Source organism: Callospermophilus lateralis, chromosome 4 (assembly GCF_048772815.1).
Source record: "Callospermophilus lateralis isolate mCalLat2 chromosome 4, mCalLat2.hap1, whole genome shotgun sequence".
Classification (NCBI taxonomy): domain Eukaryota; kingdom Metazoa; phylum Chordata; class Mammalia; order Rodentia; family Sciuridae; genus Callospermophilus; species Callospermophilus lateralis.
The window spans coordinates 63,013,919-63,031,370 of record NC_135308.1 but is presented as its reverse complement, the minus strand read 5'-3'; the positions used below and the strand labels follow the sequence as shown (position 1 = coordinate 63,031,370).

Below are 17,452 nucleotides of genomic sequence, written 5' to 3'. Positions count from 1 at the left end.
GGCATGTGCAGGGCACTGGGTTTGATCCTCAGCACCACATAAAAATAAAATAAAGATGTTGTGTCCACTGAAAACTAAAAAATAAATATTACAAATATTCTCTCTCTCTCTCTCTCTCTCTATCTCTCTCTCTCTCTCTCTCTCTCTCTCTCTCTCATCTTTTTTAAAGAGAGAGAGAAAGAAAAACTGAGCTGGGTACAGCAATGCATGCCTGTAATCCCAGTAGTTTGGGAGGCCGAGACAGAAGAATCCCGAGTTCAAAGCAAGCTTCAGCAAGGGTGAGTCACAAAGCAACTCAGTGAGACCCTGTCACTAAATCAAATAAAATAAAGGTTTGGGAATATGGCTCAGTGGGCGAGTGCCCCTGAGGGTAATTCCTGGTATAAAAAAAAATCTCAGAGTCCATGGCTACAACTTTCTATTTCAGAATGATACCACAAAAACCACCAATGCTGACCCTTAGATTTTAGACATCAGAGATGTGTCTTACTCTTCTTTGTACCCTCTTTCCATCAGGGACACAGACAATGTCCTCTAGTGTCGGAAGCCATTCTCACACGTGACTGGGTGACTCCCGGTTAGGGTCTGAGGCGCTCTGGCTGTGTCGGAGCTTTCCCGGCCCTCTCCTGATGAGAGAACCTGTCCGTGTGGGGGTGTAACTGACCACTGACCCCGGAGGCCCAATCACTGACCCTGACCTTGGAGTGCGGCTCCCCCTTCAACCTTCATTGGATGGAATTATCCCCTGAATTTCTTGCTCCCCAATAAAAGGCTACTCCCTGGCGTGCTCTCCCTCTCTCTCTCCTGCTAGCCCTGAGTAATCCTTGCTGCCCTGCCGGGCGGTTAGAGGAGGGAACCAGAGAGGGGAGCCGTCTCGGACCTGGTCATAGAAAAAAGGTAACTGAGTCTGTGTGTTTATTTCGATCTCGCTAGCTAACTTTTATGCCAAGAACCTCATTAATGAAACCATTGCGCTGTCCGCGTGGTAGAATTGGCGCCCACGAGGGGGGCATTCTAGATTAGCTAGATTGAGTGGGAGCGCGCGCTATAAAGATAAAGAAAAAAGTAAAGATAAAGGAAGTGGTGACAATTTGGGTCACAAAAGGAAGTGGTGACAATTTGGGTCACAAAAGTACCTTAAGATATTGAAGGAAAGAGACGTTAAATTAATTAAAATAAAAAATTCAACTTCTACCTATAAGGAAGTGTAACTATTTTAGACAGTATAATTAATCAGAAAGGAAAACAGATAAAGAAAGCTCAGTTATTACAATTCTTAGAGATTGTAAGTGAATATTGTCCTTGGTTTTGTGAATAAGAGTCTCCAAATTTACTTACTTGGGAGAAATTAGGAAGAAAGTTACAAAAGGTCTGTCTTTCAAATGAATTACCTGGAGGCATAGATAATATTCAGAGAACCTGGACGGCTTTGGAAGTTTGTCTTTTTAAATATATGGGCCAGAATTCGTGGCCCCCTGAGGACCTGCTAAAAGGCATTCAACGGGCCATCAAGTCTATTCAAATGAAAAACCCGCCTGAGGCTAAGTTAATTCCTTTTCCCTTAAGCCACTTAAAAACAAAGGCACTAGGGACCAGGCCCAAAGTTAAAAATGTAAATTTAAATTTACAAAATCAGGCTACTCCACAGGGAGATTATAGAGAGCAATATCAGAAAGGAGATACCTCCAAGGTCCTAGAGAGCCCTCCAAGGGAGGTAGACGATCTTCCTGGAGAGAAAAATGTGGAAGAGATTCCTAGAGGGGCTCAGAGTTCCTCTCAGCCACGTGACTTAGAAGCCCAAATTCAAAATGGTGATAGCGCAGAATCCGACCTTGTCTCAGAGTCAGAGGGAGAAGAATCAGATGTTGAAATTCGGGATTTACAGAGAAATTTCGACAGGCTGCGTTTAACACCGCCTGCCCAGGCTACTCAAATTCGGCCCATACCCGCTAAAAGAACAAAGTTTAACAGGTACGCTGGATTAACGATGACCTTTCTTACCCCATTCCAGCGAGGTATTAAGAAGGCTCAGGAATTGGGGGAGGATACTAGTGGCTTTCAACTTTTTCCCGTTTTTGAGCAAGTTAATGAGCAAGATCAGAGAGTTAGAGTTCATGCTGTAATTCCTTTTAAAACCATTAAGGAACTAAAAAGTGCATGTGAGACGTACGGTCCAAATTCGCCTTTCGTACAGAGTCTGATAGATAATATTTGCTCCCAGCCCCTTCCTCCTAGCGACTGGATTTCTGTAGCCAGATCCTGTCTGAGCGGGGGAGATTTCTTGCTCTGGAGAACTTATTGGACTGATTTTTGTACTGAACAGGCAGAACTGAATAGGAAACGTAATATAGAAACACCAGTCGAAATGTTTTTAGGGACAGGTGAATTTGCTGACTTAGAAAGGCAGTTAAATTATGACTTTGTAATATACAATCAAATAACTGATTGTGCAAAGCGTGCCTGGAGACAAATAGTCTCTAAGGACCAATCCAATTTAGTTCTTACCAAAATCAGGCAAGGTGCCAATGAACATTATTCAGATTTTGTAGCCCGATTGTACCAGGCTGCAAACAGGTCGATCGGAGATCCAGGAGCCAGTGAATTCATAGTCAGACAACTGGCATTTGAAAACGCAAATAAATACTGTCAAGATATTCTCCGACCGCACCGTAAGAAAGGCACAGTTTCTGAGTTCATTCGGTTGTGTTCTGATGTGGATTCTACACATTTACAGACTGTAGCTTTAGCCGCAGCCCTAAAAGAAACCTTAAGGCCACAGGATTTAGGGCGAAAACCCCGCGGAAAATGTTACGTTTGTGGGAAAAACAATCATTTTGCGCGGGAGTGTCGCATGCGCAAGTTCAGGACTCCATCTACTGGCGATAATAGATATTGTAGGACTCGATCCCACATGGCAGATCCAGATGGCGCGGATCAGCCCGCCTTCCCGCCGTCATTTCCTCCTAGCGGGAGGACAAAAAACTTCCGGTCGGCCCCTCCCCGGGCCGAGCAACAATACGGGGAATTCGAGGAGAGGTCGCACAGTGTGACGTCACTGGCGCCGACCAGGACAGCCCGCGATTTTTTCCGGAGGGATTTTTACCAGAACATAGATCGCAGACAGTTTTCTTAGGGCCTTCAAGGACAATTGAATTGAGTCCTGAATCAGGACCAGAACAAATCCCTACTGGGATTTTCGGGCCGCTTCCTGATAATACTATAGGTTTAATTTTGGGACGTAATAATTTAAAGGGAGCCATTGAGGTAGTACCTGGTGTGATAGATTCAGATTTTAAAGGACAATTAAAGGTTACTGTAAGATCCAATTATGCCCTAAGGCTCACTCCAAGAGATACATTTGCCCAATTAATTTTATTGCCCTGTGATGCAGGGAAACACCTGCCGGTAAGTTCAGCTTCTAAGCCGCCGGACAGAGTATACTGGTCACAGTTAGTACGACAAGAGCGTCCTTTATTAGAACTTAAAATTAATAATAAAAAATTCCTCGGAATAATTGACACAGGGGCTGATATCTCTATTCTTTCCAGTAGATTTTGGCCAAGAAACTGGCCTTTACACGTAGCGCCAGCTAACCTAGAGGGCATAGGGCAGATTTCACAGCCCGCTCAAAGTGCCAACTATCTCCATTGGAAAGATTCCGATGGAAACAGTGGAGTATTCAAGCCTTATGTGTTAGAGACTTTACCAGCTAATCTATGGGGAAGAGATATTTTAACCAAAATGGGATTATTATTAGTTACTCCTAACTCTATGAGATCAGTTGAGGAAGTTAGTCAGAGATATTTTCCTGGAGATGATAGGGAGACCCTTCAGGAAGAGTATCTGTTTACAAACCAGTCTCCACGACAAAGATTAGTAAATGCTCCAAGCCAAAATTTTTACTAGGGGCCCTGAGTACTTCCCCGATCCCTAAGACAGCTGAAAAAATCACCTGGCTCACAGAGGAGCCTATATGGATTTCTCAGTGGCCCATCTCAGGGGAAAAGCTTAAAATAATTCATAGGTTAGTTGAGGAACAACTTCAGGCTGGTCATATAGAACCAACGCTTAGTCCTTGGAACACACCTATTTTTGTTATTAAGAAAAAGTCAGGAAATTGGAGATTGCTGCAGGATTTAAGGGCAATAAATCATGCAATTCAGCCTATGGGATCCTTACAGCCAGGACTTCCCTCTCCCACAGCCATTCCTTTAGATTATAGCTTGATGGTAATAGATTTAAAAGACTGTTTTTTCTCTATAAGGTTACATCCTGGAGATTGTGAGAGATTTGCTTTCACTGTCCCAACAATTAATTTTAAGGAACCTGTTAAAAGATATTGCTGGAAAGTACTCCCACAGGGAATGCGTAATAGTCCTACTCTGTGCCAAAAATACGTAGACCAGGCAATAGATCCCATAAGAAGTAGCTTTCCTGATGCATATATTATCCATTTTATGGATGATATATTATTGGCTCATGCTAATTCAGAGGTACTTTCAGAAATTTTTACTCAGTTAGAGACTTCGCTTTCAGCAATGGGTTTATGCATAGCTCCTCAAAAAATTCAAAAAGTGTCTCCTTTTCAATATCTAGGTCAGATAATTCAAGGACGTACAATCCGTCCTCAAAATCTTCAGATAAGAATTAAGGAGCTACATACCCTTAATGATTTTCAAAAGCTATTAGGAGATATTAATTGGCTGAGGCCATCCTTAAAACTAACTACTTCTGAGTTAAGTCCTTTATTTCAGATATTACAAGGAAATCCCTCTCCAACCTCTCCACGTCAGCTAACTTTAGAGGCTAAAACAGCTTTAAGGAAAGTTGAAAATGCAATTAAAAATGCACAGCTTACTAGAGTTGATCCTAAGGAAATGGTGTATTTATTAATATTTCCAACTGAACATACACCAACAGGAGCCATATGGCAAAAATTAGGAGTTATTGAGTGGATTTATTTATCCCACTCCCCTCAAAAAACATTAATTCCTTTTCATGATTCTATAGCTCAATTAGTAATTAAGGGTAGAACTAGGATTTTACAATTAATTGGATCTGAACCTGATATCATAATTATTCCATTTTCTGTTCAACAGATTAATTGGCTTTTTCAAACTTGTAGCTCATGGCAAATCGCTTTTGCTGATTTTCCTGGCCAGATAGATAGTCACTATCCTCGTGATAAGATTATACAATTTGCATCATTAACGTCACTTATTTTTCCAAAGATTGTACGTGCCCATCCTATAGATGAAGCCTTATCAGTGTTCACTGATGGATCAAGTTCAGGTAAAGCAGGATTTTATAGTCGTGTTCACACAGAGGTAATACAAACTTCTTATACTTCTGCCCAAAGAGCAGAGCTTCAAGCTCTGATTTGTGCCTTAACTTACTTTGCAAATGAGCCTATTAACATTTATTCTGACAGCTTATATGCAGTCGGAGTTACTAAAAATATTGAAACTTCAGTTATTGGGTATACTTCATCACAAGAGTTATTTAAATTATTTCATAATTTACAAAAGGCAGTGCTAATGCGGAAATATCCATGTTTCATAGGACATATACGAGCTCATACTAATCTTCCAGGACCTTTAGCTTCAGGTAATAACAAAATTGACAGACTCGTAGCTTTTTGTCAACAGATGTCTTCATATGACTGTGCACTAGCTTCCCATTCCTTGCATCATCAAAATGCTTCTAGCTTACGTAAAAAATTTAATATTACTAGAGAACAAGCTCGTCAGATTGTAAGCCAATGCCCTAAGTGTGTTATTCACACTCCATCTCTGCCATCAGGGGTAAATCCCCGTGGATTAAAACCAAATCAAATCTGGCAAATGGACGTAACTCATATTCCTCAATTTGGTAAGCAGTGTTATGTGCATGTCATAGTGGACACTTATTCTAGATTTATTTTTGCCACAGCACGTACTAAGGAAAATTCTCAAAATGTAATTTCTCATTGCCTAGCAGCTTTTTCTGTTTTAGGATGCCCTATGCAAATTAAAACAGATAATGCTCCAGCTTATGTGAGCTCTTCTTTTCAACAATTTTGTCAAGAGTTTAAAATTAATCATAAAACAGGAATTCCTTATAACCCCCAAGGTCAAGCCATTGTAGAACGAGCTCATTTATCTATTAAACTTCAATTACAAAAATTAAAAAGGGGGGATAAGCTTATGACTCCCCAAAATAGCCTTAATCATGCCTTGTTTGTTTTAAATTTTTTAAACTGTGACGCAGAAGGTCACACTGCTGCTGAGAGACAAATGTCTCCCTCAGTAACAGGCCCTTTAGGCAGAGTTTTGTGGAAAGATTTACAAACCGGTCAGTGGAAGGGCCCAGACCCGGTGATTATATGGGGCAGAGGGCATGCTTGTATTTTCCCAGAAAATTCTTCTCGTCCTATTTGGGTGCCTGAACGTGCTATCAGACATGGAAGAGATAGAACCCAGATTGAAGCGACTGAGGATCGACCCAGAGGAGCCCCCATCCAGAAGGAGGAGATATCGGAAAAGGATGAAGAAAGACCAGATTGACCCAGCCAAAAAGCTGATTTCATGGGAAGACGTGAAGAAGCTAACAACCCAGGCTTCCCCAATACTTCGAGACCTAGGAGAAAACAGGACCCCAATGATGATGGTAACAACAGTAATTGCCCTACTGGGCTGTCAGGTAAAGGGGGATCAAGTAGACACTTACTGGACATATTTCCCAGATCCACCCCTGGTACACCCAGCTGTGTGGACTGGAGAATCTATTCCAGTATTTACTAATGACTCATTCATGATGGGAGGATTTATAGATACTCATATTACTCCCAATCATGTGACTAGATTTAATTATTCTGGCTATAGTGCCCAATTACCCTTGTGTTGGTCCCACGATAAACATGCTGGCTGTCTGAAAGTATCATTCGAAGAAAAGACAGCGATTGGTAGACCTAGACTGACAAATAATTCTATTTATGGAGATTTAAAGCCTAATACTAGATCAGTAATTAAGATGGGACTTTCCCATAATAAGCCAGTCATTTCTGCCAAACCTCCACGGATACACCACTGTCCAAATAGTTCTACAATTGAGATTGGCACCTTTCCTAAATGGATGGATTGTATAAATCCCTTTCCTGTACAACATAAGGTATCTAAAGATAGTGGGTATATTTTAGACTGGTCTCCAAAAATTGATAAGAGACAGTCACGAAGAAATTCTGCTATGACACCTGCAGGATTTGTTAGTAATATTTTGACTTATAGTAAAGGTGGTGTTCAAAAAGATATTTGGCGTTTAATTGCTGCCTCAGAATTCTTACATTTTACAGACAAACCCTTACCAAGATTTATTGGCAAGAACTGTAAAGAGGGATCTTGCTATGGCTTACGAGCTTGTGTCCAATCTCCTTATGTTTTAATTATTGGAAATGTAAAAGTTAAATGGATAGATGACAGATATATTGTTACTTGTAAAAAATGTAACCTAACCAATTGTATTACTAGGTATAATGGAGGAAAAGGAGTGCTGATACTTCATCAGCCCTCTTTCGTTTTATTACCTGCTAATATTTCAGAGCCATGGTATGCTGATGCTGGTTTACAAGTCTTACAGCAAATTCATGCCCAGCTGGCAAGACCTAAACGTGCTATTGGAGTTATAATTGTTGGTGTTTTGGCGCTAGTCTCTTTTATTGCATCAACTGTCTCTGCGTCTCTGACATTGTCTCAGAATATTCAGCATGCAAAATTTCTTAATAATTTAGCTCAAAATACTTCCAAGGCTCTGCGTAATCAAGTAAATATTGATGAAAAGATTGAAACTAAATTAAACGCCTTAGAGGCAACTGTTATTGACATAGGTAATGAACTTTCAGCCTTAAAATTTAAAGAAAGGCTTAAATGCCATGCTAATTATAAGTATGTGTGTGTTACAGCTGCCAAGTACAATGCTTCTCTCTGGGATTGGGAGAAGGTTAAAAACCATTTGTTAGGTATTTGGCAAAATAGTAATAATAGCTTGGATATTCTGGAACTTCATCACCATATCCAAGACATTCAAAATAATAGAGCTGATTTTTCAGATCCTTCTTCTTTGGCTAACCAAATATTGAAGGAGTTAAATGGATTCAACCCTGGAAATATTCTCAAACACTCGGCCTGGTACATTATTGGATTATTCTCTTTGCTGCTAATTCTTTATTGCGTTGTAATTGTAGGATGGCGAGTCTTCAGAACAAGAATGCAAAAACTCCAGAGAGTGAACCGCCGCCTCATTTTTGCGAAAAGAAAGGGGGAATATGTCGGAAGCCATTCTCACACGTGACTGGGTGACTCCCGGTTAGGGTCTGAGGCGCTCTGGCTGTGTCGGAGCTTTCCCGGCCCTCTCCTGATGAGAGAACCTGTCCGTGTGGGGGTGTAACTGACCACTGACCCCGGAGGCCCAATCACTGACCCTGACCTTGGAGTGCGGCTCCCCCTTCAACCTTCATTGGATGGAATTATCCCCTGAATTTCTTGCTCCCCAATAAAAGGCTACTCCCTGGCGTGCTCTCCCTCTCTCTCTCCTGCTAGCCCTGAGTAATCCTTGCTGCCCTGCCGGGCGGTTAGAGGAGGGAACCAGAGAGGGGAGCCGTCTCGGACCTGGTCATAGAAAAAAGGTAACTGAGTCTGTGTGTTTATTTCGATCTCGCTAGCTAACTTTTATGCCAAGAACCTCATTAATGAAACCATTGCGCTGGCCGCGTGGTAGACTCTAGAATGTTCCTAAATGAATTACAGTGTCACAAAATATCTCCAGCTCAAAATACTAGTAAGACTGTGAGAGTATATACAAAAATATGTTCTTCAATGTTTTCAGTATGTATTAGTGTTCACTCAGAAGTATTAGTATCCTATGTTAAACTGTTACCTGTACAATATGGGGTAAAACTGTATGAATAAAAATTTGATTTTCTGATGCTAGGGTTATAGCTCAGAGGTAGAATGCTTACCTACCATGTGTGAGGCATGGGGTTCGATTCTTAGCACCACATATAAACAAATAAATTAATAAAGGTCCATGGATAACTAAGAAAAAAATTGTTAAAAATGGATTTTCTAATTCTATAATAACTTATGTCCTTGAAAGCCAGAGTTCTTATTAGAGAGGAAAAGAGATACAAATGGAAGATTTAAACACAGTACAGTCTCAAGTCAAAATTGATATCAATAAAAACCTGTGAAGTATTTTTACTGTATCTTAAATATGTGCACCATTATGGTCTAGATATCAGGTGTTCCCAAAAGCTCATGTGTGAGACACTGCAAGATAGTGTGGAGGTCAAATGATTGGGTTATTAGAGGTTTAACCTAATCAGTGCACTAATCCCCTGGGGGTTTAACTTAATGGTAACAGTACACAGGTAGGGTTCAATCTGAGGAGGTGGGTCCCTGGGGGCATGCATGCTTTGGGGGTTTATACTTTGTCCTTGTTAAGAAAGCTCTCTCTCTGCTTCTCAGGGGTTTATACTTTGTATACTTTGTTGAGCAGAGCTCTCTATTTCTGCTTCTCAGTTGCTTTACTGCACCACAATCTCCCACCATGATGCCCTGCCTTGCCTCAGGGCCTGAGGGATGGGACTGGCTCTCTAGGGCTTGAGACCTCTAAAATTATGAGCAACAAATGCACTATTCTTCTTCTAAAATTGTTCTTGTCAGGTCCTTTGGCCACAGCAGCAAAACAGCTGACTAAAACATATACACATATATAACCTGTGTCAGAACATAGAAAGAATGACCAACCCATTATCACACCTTAGACAGGGCTTCTAAAAGAAATGACTGATTTTAGAATTCAGGAGTCACCTTCAAGTGTCTCCCACAGGCCAAAGATGTAATAATTTCAGTTCCAATAATAGTAAAACTAGAAATTTATTAGACCCATCAAATATACTTTATGCTAAGAATTAATAATAGTATATTTTTGTGACTGGTTACCTTCAATAGATAGGGAACTACCTCATTATCTTAAAATTGGCAAATCAAAAAGAAAAATATCAAGACATTGTCTTACCTTTCCTTGGTTAACTGTACACTGGGTAACCAAATAGTAGATAAGGGCAAGGTTCTCTTTATAAAAATATTCCAATGAAAAAATTAGCAGGGCATGGTAGTACACACCTATAATCTCAGCAGCTCAGAAGCCCGAGGAAGGAGGATAGCACGTTCAAAGACAACCTTAGCAAAAGTGAGGCACTAAGCAACTCAGTGAATCCTTGTCTCTAAATAAAATTCAAAATAGGGATGGGGATGTGGCTCAGTGGCCAAGTGCCCCTAAATTCAATCCCCAGTATCCTCCTCATAAAGAAAAATATAAAAAATTAGAATATTGTCACAGGTTCAAGTAAATAAATGAACATATATAGGACAGAAAAAAAGATGCCATCAGGCATTCAAAATAAGTTTCCACCAGCCTGAGCATCACTTGGGTACTGGCCAAAAATGCAAATTTTCAGACCCCAAGACTCTGACTTAATGAATCAGAAAGTGTGGGCCTAGCACTCAGTAATATTTGCTTTAATAAGCCCAGCAAGTGATTCAGAGGGATGTTATATTTTGCTAAAGTTCACACTGAGTCTGATTCAATTTGGGGATAGCTGCCACTCTGTAGGAACTATAGAGATCAAAGGAACATGCTGATCAACACCACAAATATGCAAACACCAAACCCCCAAATGCAGGAAACTCTACAGGAAAAACTTATCAGGTTCTTAAACAGGTAAAGGGCATGGATACTGAAGACTAAAAATTAGAAATATCTATAAATTAATATGAATACAAAAGAAGATATAAAATGTATCATATTTCCAAATTCTTACTTATAGAATGACTCCATAAGCCCTAGTTCAGGTAGATCTAGTCAAGAAAAAGGGGGATGCTTTTTTCTCTCAATTCCCAAACTTCACCTACAATTTCACTCTGAGAAAACAGGGTTCTGGTACTTCTCATTTTTCCCAGACCTTAATGGCAGAATTTCTGTTCTGGACAGGCACAGTTGAGAGGATTAGAGCTCTCTTGCTCTAGTCAACTTCCTCACTTGAGGGGTGGAATCTGTACCCTACATGCAACAGCCTTATACTGGGCTGCTATCACACCTGGCCCAATCTGCTGCAAAAGCACAGGTTCCATACCCAAAGGGGCAATCCAAGATGATGAGGGGATGCCCCGGCTCCCAAGCACCTCTCTTAAAGCAAGGGTATCAGCCAGAGAGAAGTGAGAAGTGAGCCACTATCCTTGTTCTTGTGCAGTGATTATAAGGTACTGCCTAGAAGGAGAGGCAAACTAGAGAAGCAAGACTCAAGAATGAAATACCTAATTACAATGGTGGAAACAATAAGATCTTCATGGAAAGCAATCAATAAGGTGTTCACAGCTCCATGATACAAGCAACAACCAAACACAAACAGCAGAGCAATGAGAAGTTTACAGAGACAACTAGGAAAGGAATAACCAGACCACAGTAAAATCCAGGTGCAGGAAGGCTGCATGCAAGTGGTAGGCTGCACTAACTCAAGAACAATCAAAGCAGTTCATGGGTCAAGTGAAAATATTCCCAAAGCACACACAATTCTTTAACAAAAGTAGGATACCTCACTGTCACTAAGACTGAAGAAAAACCTTTCATCCAACAATGGATGAACAATAAGCTATTCTGCCCCAAGGCTAATACCTAGAAACCTGGGCTATAAAGCAAAACCACATACAACCCTGGCAATCTAGAGGATTGTGGGTATGCCCAAGGCTGTTCTCTCTCTGGCATAATTGGAAATGAAAAATTCAAGCTACTAGTTTCCATCTAAACCTGGGGCAAAAAAAAATTACTTCAATTCTGATAATATTCCCAAGCAATTCACATATCTAAAAACAAGAGTAAAAAATATAATTGACCAGATGGTATAAGCACAGACTTTAACCAAAAAAAATGGGTTAATCTAATCAAGGGGTAAGCATGGGATAGCAAAGTTAAAAGAAAAATGAGAAAAATAAATCTAAACATGGACATCACAGATTGTATACTGTGAGGAGACAAACTTTACAAAGTCAGGTCAGCCAACTCATAATAAGTGGTCAATCAAAGAACATCAATATTCCTCCATTTCCACGAGGGCATCAGCACATAGTCACTATCTACACTATCTTATCTAAAGTGTCAAATTTTCAACATATATTGTGCAATGTGCAAAGATACAGAAAACTGTGAACCTATAAGATGATAAACGAGTGCCAATACAAACGGATTTTAAAGGAGTCCAGATGTTGGATTTAGCAGATACAGATTTCAGAGTAGTTATTTTAATATGTTCAAAAACTAAAAAAAAAAAAACTATTTATAAAGGATGAAAACAAAGCACGACTGCAATATCTCATCAAATAGAGATTATCAACAGATATATAGATGGTATCGAAATAGAAACTTCAGAATTAAAAAAATACATAAATTTTGAAATGGAAAATAACCTGGAAGAAACCAATAATAGATTTGATCTGACAAGAATGAATCAAGCCAGGCACAGTGGTAAACTCCTATAACCCAAGTTCTTTGGGATTTGAGGTTAGAAGATAACAAATTTAAACCCAGCCTGGAAAAAAACAAGAAAAGCAGAGAAGAATACAAAGAAAAAGAAAGAATCAGAGATCTTAAAGACAGATTAATAGATATTTATAATTTGAAGAACATAAAGAAAAATAAACAAAAAAGAACTGATACCATTAGGAAAAAAAAGAAGTGAAGAAATTTTTACAATATGTTGGTTAACTTCTTCCCTAATTTGAAGAAAAAACATTATTAATTTATAAATCAAAGAAGCTCAAAAACTCTAAGCAGGATAAATACAGTTACACTCCCAGACACATTATAAGTAAAAATGTTGAAAACCAAAGGGAAAATCTGAAAGAACCAAAAATAAATTACTTCAAGCATAAGGAAATGCCCACAACACACAGAATTAAATGCTGACTTGTAAGAAACAAAAGTCAGAATGCAATGGAATTCAATATTCAACATGCTGAAAGTAAGAGGTGAGGGGCTGGGGATGTGGCTCAAGTGGTAGTGCGCTAGGCTGGCATGCATGTGTGGCCCGGGTTCGTTCCTCAGCACCACATACAAACCAAGATGTTGTGTCCGCCGAAAACTAAGAAATAAATATTAAAAAGATTCTCTCTCTCTCTCTCTCTCTCTCTCTCTCTCTCTAAAAAAAAAAAAAGGAGGTGAAATTAAGATGTTCCAAAAAAACAAAAACTAATAAAATTTCTTCATCTCTTTTACAAATACTGAAGGTAGCACTTTAAGCTGAAAACAACACTAAACATTGCATTGGGGAGTGAGAAACTAAGGTAATAGAGACAGGCTGGATGATTGATAGACAATTTTAAGGCTCTGAAGTACATTAGTAAAGACAAAAAATAGCAGGTAGTTGAGTTTGTACACTCCTAATGCTTTACCGAGTTAGAAACATCAAAGAGATACAAAGAAAATAAGCAAGATTCCAGTTAAATAATGTGAATTGGAGCATATAAAATAAAGAAAGAACTGTTAATGGGGGAGCTGATGAAGAGAGACAAGTGGGGGATTAACAATCTGTGATATGGTTTAGATTTTCTCTGTATGAACCCAATCAAGCAATGAAAAACCTATCAGTACAGCCTCACTCCTTATGTGTTTATCTCCCACTGACAACCCAGGCTTAGAGGACGAAGAAAACCAAGTTTTCTCTTCAGAAATATAAATCTATCTCCTGACCATTCCACAGTTCCATATTCATACTTAGTCACCCTCAACACATCCACACAGAGGCAGTCACAGGGATTAACTGCATGCACTCCAAAGCCAGAGAATGCTTGGGGATGAATCTCAATTTTCCCACTCACTAATGGGGAGAGTTAAAGAGGTTTCCTTTTCTCATCTGTAAAATAGAAACAAAAATATCTCCTACCCTATACAACTGTTTTGAAGATTAAAAGAATTAATATATGCAAAAGACCTGCCTAGAACAGTTTACATTTACCTTATGATTAATATTATTACTAGCATTTATATTATCATCACTATTCTAACAAGCATCTAAAAATTATCCAAAACTGAGTTCATACCTTTTCTCCCAAATCATGCTCTCCATGTCCTCTCATTTTAGTAATTAGGACTTCTACTCTCCTGGTTGTTCCAGCTTAAACACAGAATTTATTACTTGTCCCTTTCCTCACATTCAACACCAATAATCCTGTCAGTATGTTACAAAATCTAACAATTATATAATCCACAAATACCTGCCCCATCCTAAAATAACCGCCATCTGCCCCCCCCCAAAGTATAGTAATAGCCTTCTATCTCCTCATTTATATTTGACTCCCACCCTGTGACTGCAGTTAATTCTCCACACAATAAAGCTAAAACAGATGCCACTCCCTTGAGGCAACCTTGCCAGGAGTTTTCAATTAAATCTCAAATATTTTTACTTTGACACAACCTACAAGGGTGCTCCCTAGCCTAGCAGGCCCTCCAAGATCATCTGCCACAACCTACCCCCTTATTTACAGTGCTCTGAAGGATGATGTCAAGAGGGATCCACATTTTCCTATGGTGTGGGCATCAAGGTGGAGCAAAGTCTAGGGGCCTGGCCTGCTGCATCATGGTGGAGTGATGTCAGGCAGCCAGGCGCAGGCGCAGGCCTGCAAGGCTCCGCACCCAGCCTAAGGGACACAAAGGCACAGTTTCCTAGGCCTTCCCATCCTTGGTGCAGGGGGCCCCTCTGCCCTGGGCCATTCTTCTACCCTGCACCAAGTCTAGGCCACACCACACCACCCCCCAACAGCCCTGACTCCCTGAAGCTGAAAAACACCCCTCCTCTCGCCCCGCAGAGCCCCTCCACCTCCACAAATACGTGCCTCTTTCTAAAATAACTGCCATCTGCCTCCCCGCAAGGTATAGTAATAGCCTTCTATCTCCTCATTTATATTTCACTCCCACCCTGTGACTGCAGTTAATTCTCCACACAATAAAGCTAAAACAGATGCCACTCCCTTGAGGCAACCTTGCCAGGAGTTTTCAATTAAATCTCAAATATTTTTACTTTGACACAGCCTACAAGGGTGCCCCCTAGCCTAGCAGGCCCTCCAAGGTCATCTGCCACCACCTACCCCCTTACTTACAGTGCTCTGAAGGATGATGTCAAGAGGGATCCAAGTTTTCCTATGGTGTGGGCATCAAGGTGGAGCAAAGTCTAGGGGACTGGCCTGCGGCATCATGGTGGAGTGAAGTCCAGCAGACTGGCGCAGGCGCAGGCCTGCAAGGCTCCGCCCCCAGCCTAAGGGACACAAAGGCACAGTTTCCTAGGCCTTCCCATCCTTGGTGCAGTGGGCCCCTCTGCCCTGGGCCATTCTTCGGCCATGCACCACCTCTAGGCCCCACCACACCCCCCCCACAGCCCTGAATCGCTGAAGCTGCAGAACGCCCCTCCACCTCCACAAACACCTGCCCCATTCTATAATAACCGCCATCTGTCCCCCCCCAAGGTATAGTAATAGCCTTCTATCTCCTCATTTATATTTGACTCCCACCCTGTGACTGCAGTTAATTCTCCACACAATAAAGCTAAAACAGATGCCACTCCCTTGAGGCAACCTGGCCAGGAGTTTTCAATTAAATCTCAAATATTTTTACTTTGACACAGCCTACAAGGGTGCCCCCTAGCCTAGCAGGCCCTCCAAGATCATCTGCCACAACCTACCCCCTTATTTACAGTGCTCTGAAGGATGATGTCAAGAGGGATCCACGTTTTCCTATGGTGTGGGCATCAAGGTGGAGCAAAGTCTAGGGGCCTGGCCTGCTGCATCATGGTGGAGTGATGTCAGGTAGCCAGGCGCAGGCGCAGGCCTGCAAGGCTCCGCACCCAGCCTAAGGGACACAAAGGCACAGTTTCCTAGGCCTTCCCATCCTTGGTGCAGGGGGCCCCTCTGCCCTGGGCCATTCTTCTACCCTGCACCAAGTCTAGGCCACACCACACCACCCCCCAACAGCCCTGACTCCCTGAAGCTGAAGAACGCCCCTCCTCTCGCCCCGCAGAGCCCCTCCACCTCCACAAATACGTGCCTCTTTTTAAAATAACTGCCATTTGCCTCCCCGCAAGGTATAGTAATAGCCTTGTATCTCCTCATTTATATTTCACTCCACCCTGTGACTGCAGTTAATTCTCCACACAATAAAGCTAAAACAGATGCCACTCCCTTAAGGCAACCTTGCCAGGAGTTTTCAATTAAATCTCAAATATTTTTACTTTGACACAGCCTACAAGGGTGCCCCCTAGCCTAGCAGGCCCTCCAAGGTCATCTGCCACCACCTACCCCCTTACTTACAGTGCTCTGAAGGATGATATCAAGAGGGATCCAAGTTTTCCTATGGTGTGGGCATCAAGGTGGAGCAAAGTCTAGGGGACTGGCCTGCGGCATCATGGTGGAGTGAAGTCCAGCAGACTGGCGCAGGCGCAGGCCTGCAAGGCTCCGCACCCAGCCTAAGGGACACAAAGGCACAGTTTCCTAGGCCTTCCCATCCTTGGTGCGGGGGGCCCCTCTGCCCTGGGCCATTCTTCGGCCCTGCACCACCTCTAGGCCCCACCACACCCCCCAGATAGCCCTGACTTGCTGAAGCTGCAGAACGCCCCTCCACCTCCACAAACACCTGCCCCATTCTATAATAACCGCCATCTGTCCCCCCCCAAGGTATAGTAATAGCCTTCTATCTCCTCATTTATATTTGACTCCCACCCTGTGACTGCAGTTAATTCTCCACACAAAAAAGCTAAAACAAATGCCATTCCCTTGAGGCAACCTTGACAGGAGTTTTCAATTAAACCTCAATTATTTTTACTTTGACACAGGATACAAGGGTGCCCTCTAGCCTAGCAGGCCCTCCAAGGTCATCTGCCACTACCTACCCCCTTACTACCAGGGCTCTGAAGGATGATGTCAAGAGGGATCCATGTTTTCCTATGGTGTGGGTATCAAGGTGGAGCAAAGTCTAGGAGCCTGGCTTGCTGCATCATGGTGGAGTGAAGTTGGGCAACCAGGCACAGGCGCAGGCCTGGAAGGATCCGCACCCAGCCTAAGAGACACAAAGGCACAGTTTCCTAGGCCTTCCCATCCTTGGTGCAGGGGCCCCTCTGCCCTGGGCCATTCTTCTGCCCTGCACCACCTCTAGGCCCCACCACACCCCCTCCACAGCCCTGACTTCCTGAAGCTGCAGAACGCCCCTCCCTTTCCCCCGCACAGCCCCTCCACCTCCACAAATACCAGCCTCATTCTAAATTAACTGCCATCTGCCCCCCCCAATGTATAGTAATAGCCTTCTATCTCCTCATTTATATTTCACTCCCACCTTGTGACTGCAGTTAATTCTCCACACAATAAAGCTAAAACAGATG

The 17,452-nt window shown here is 41.9% G+C and overlaps 1 long non-coding RNA gene across 1 annotated transcript; it reads left to right on the top strand.

The window, feature by feature from the left end:
- Positions 1 to 802: 802 nt before the first annotated feature.
- On the top strand, positions 803 to 8,562 carry LOC143397635 (uncharacterized). The gene is made up of 3 exons (XR_013155447.1): positions 803 to 897; positions 6,397 to 6,648; positions 8,219 to 8,562. It is a non-coding gene; the product is annotated as an uncharacterized LOC143397635 (long non-coding RNA).
- Positions 8,563 to 17,452: the final 8,890 nt, after the last annotated feature.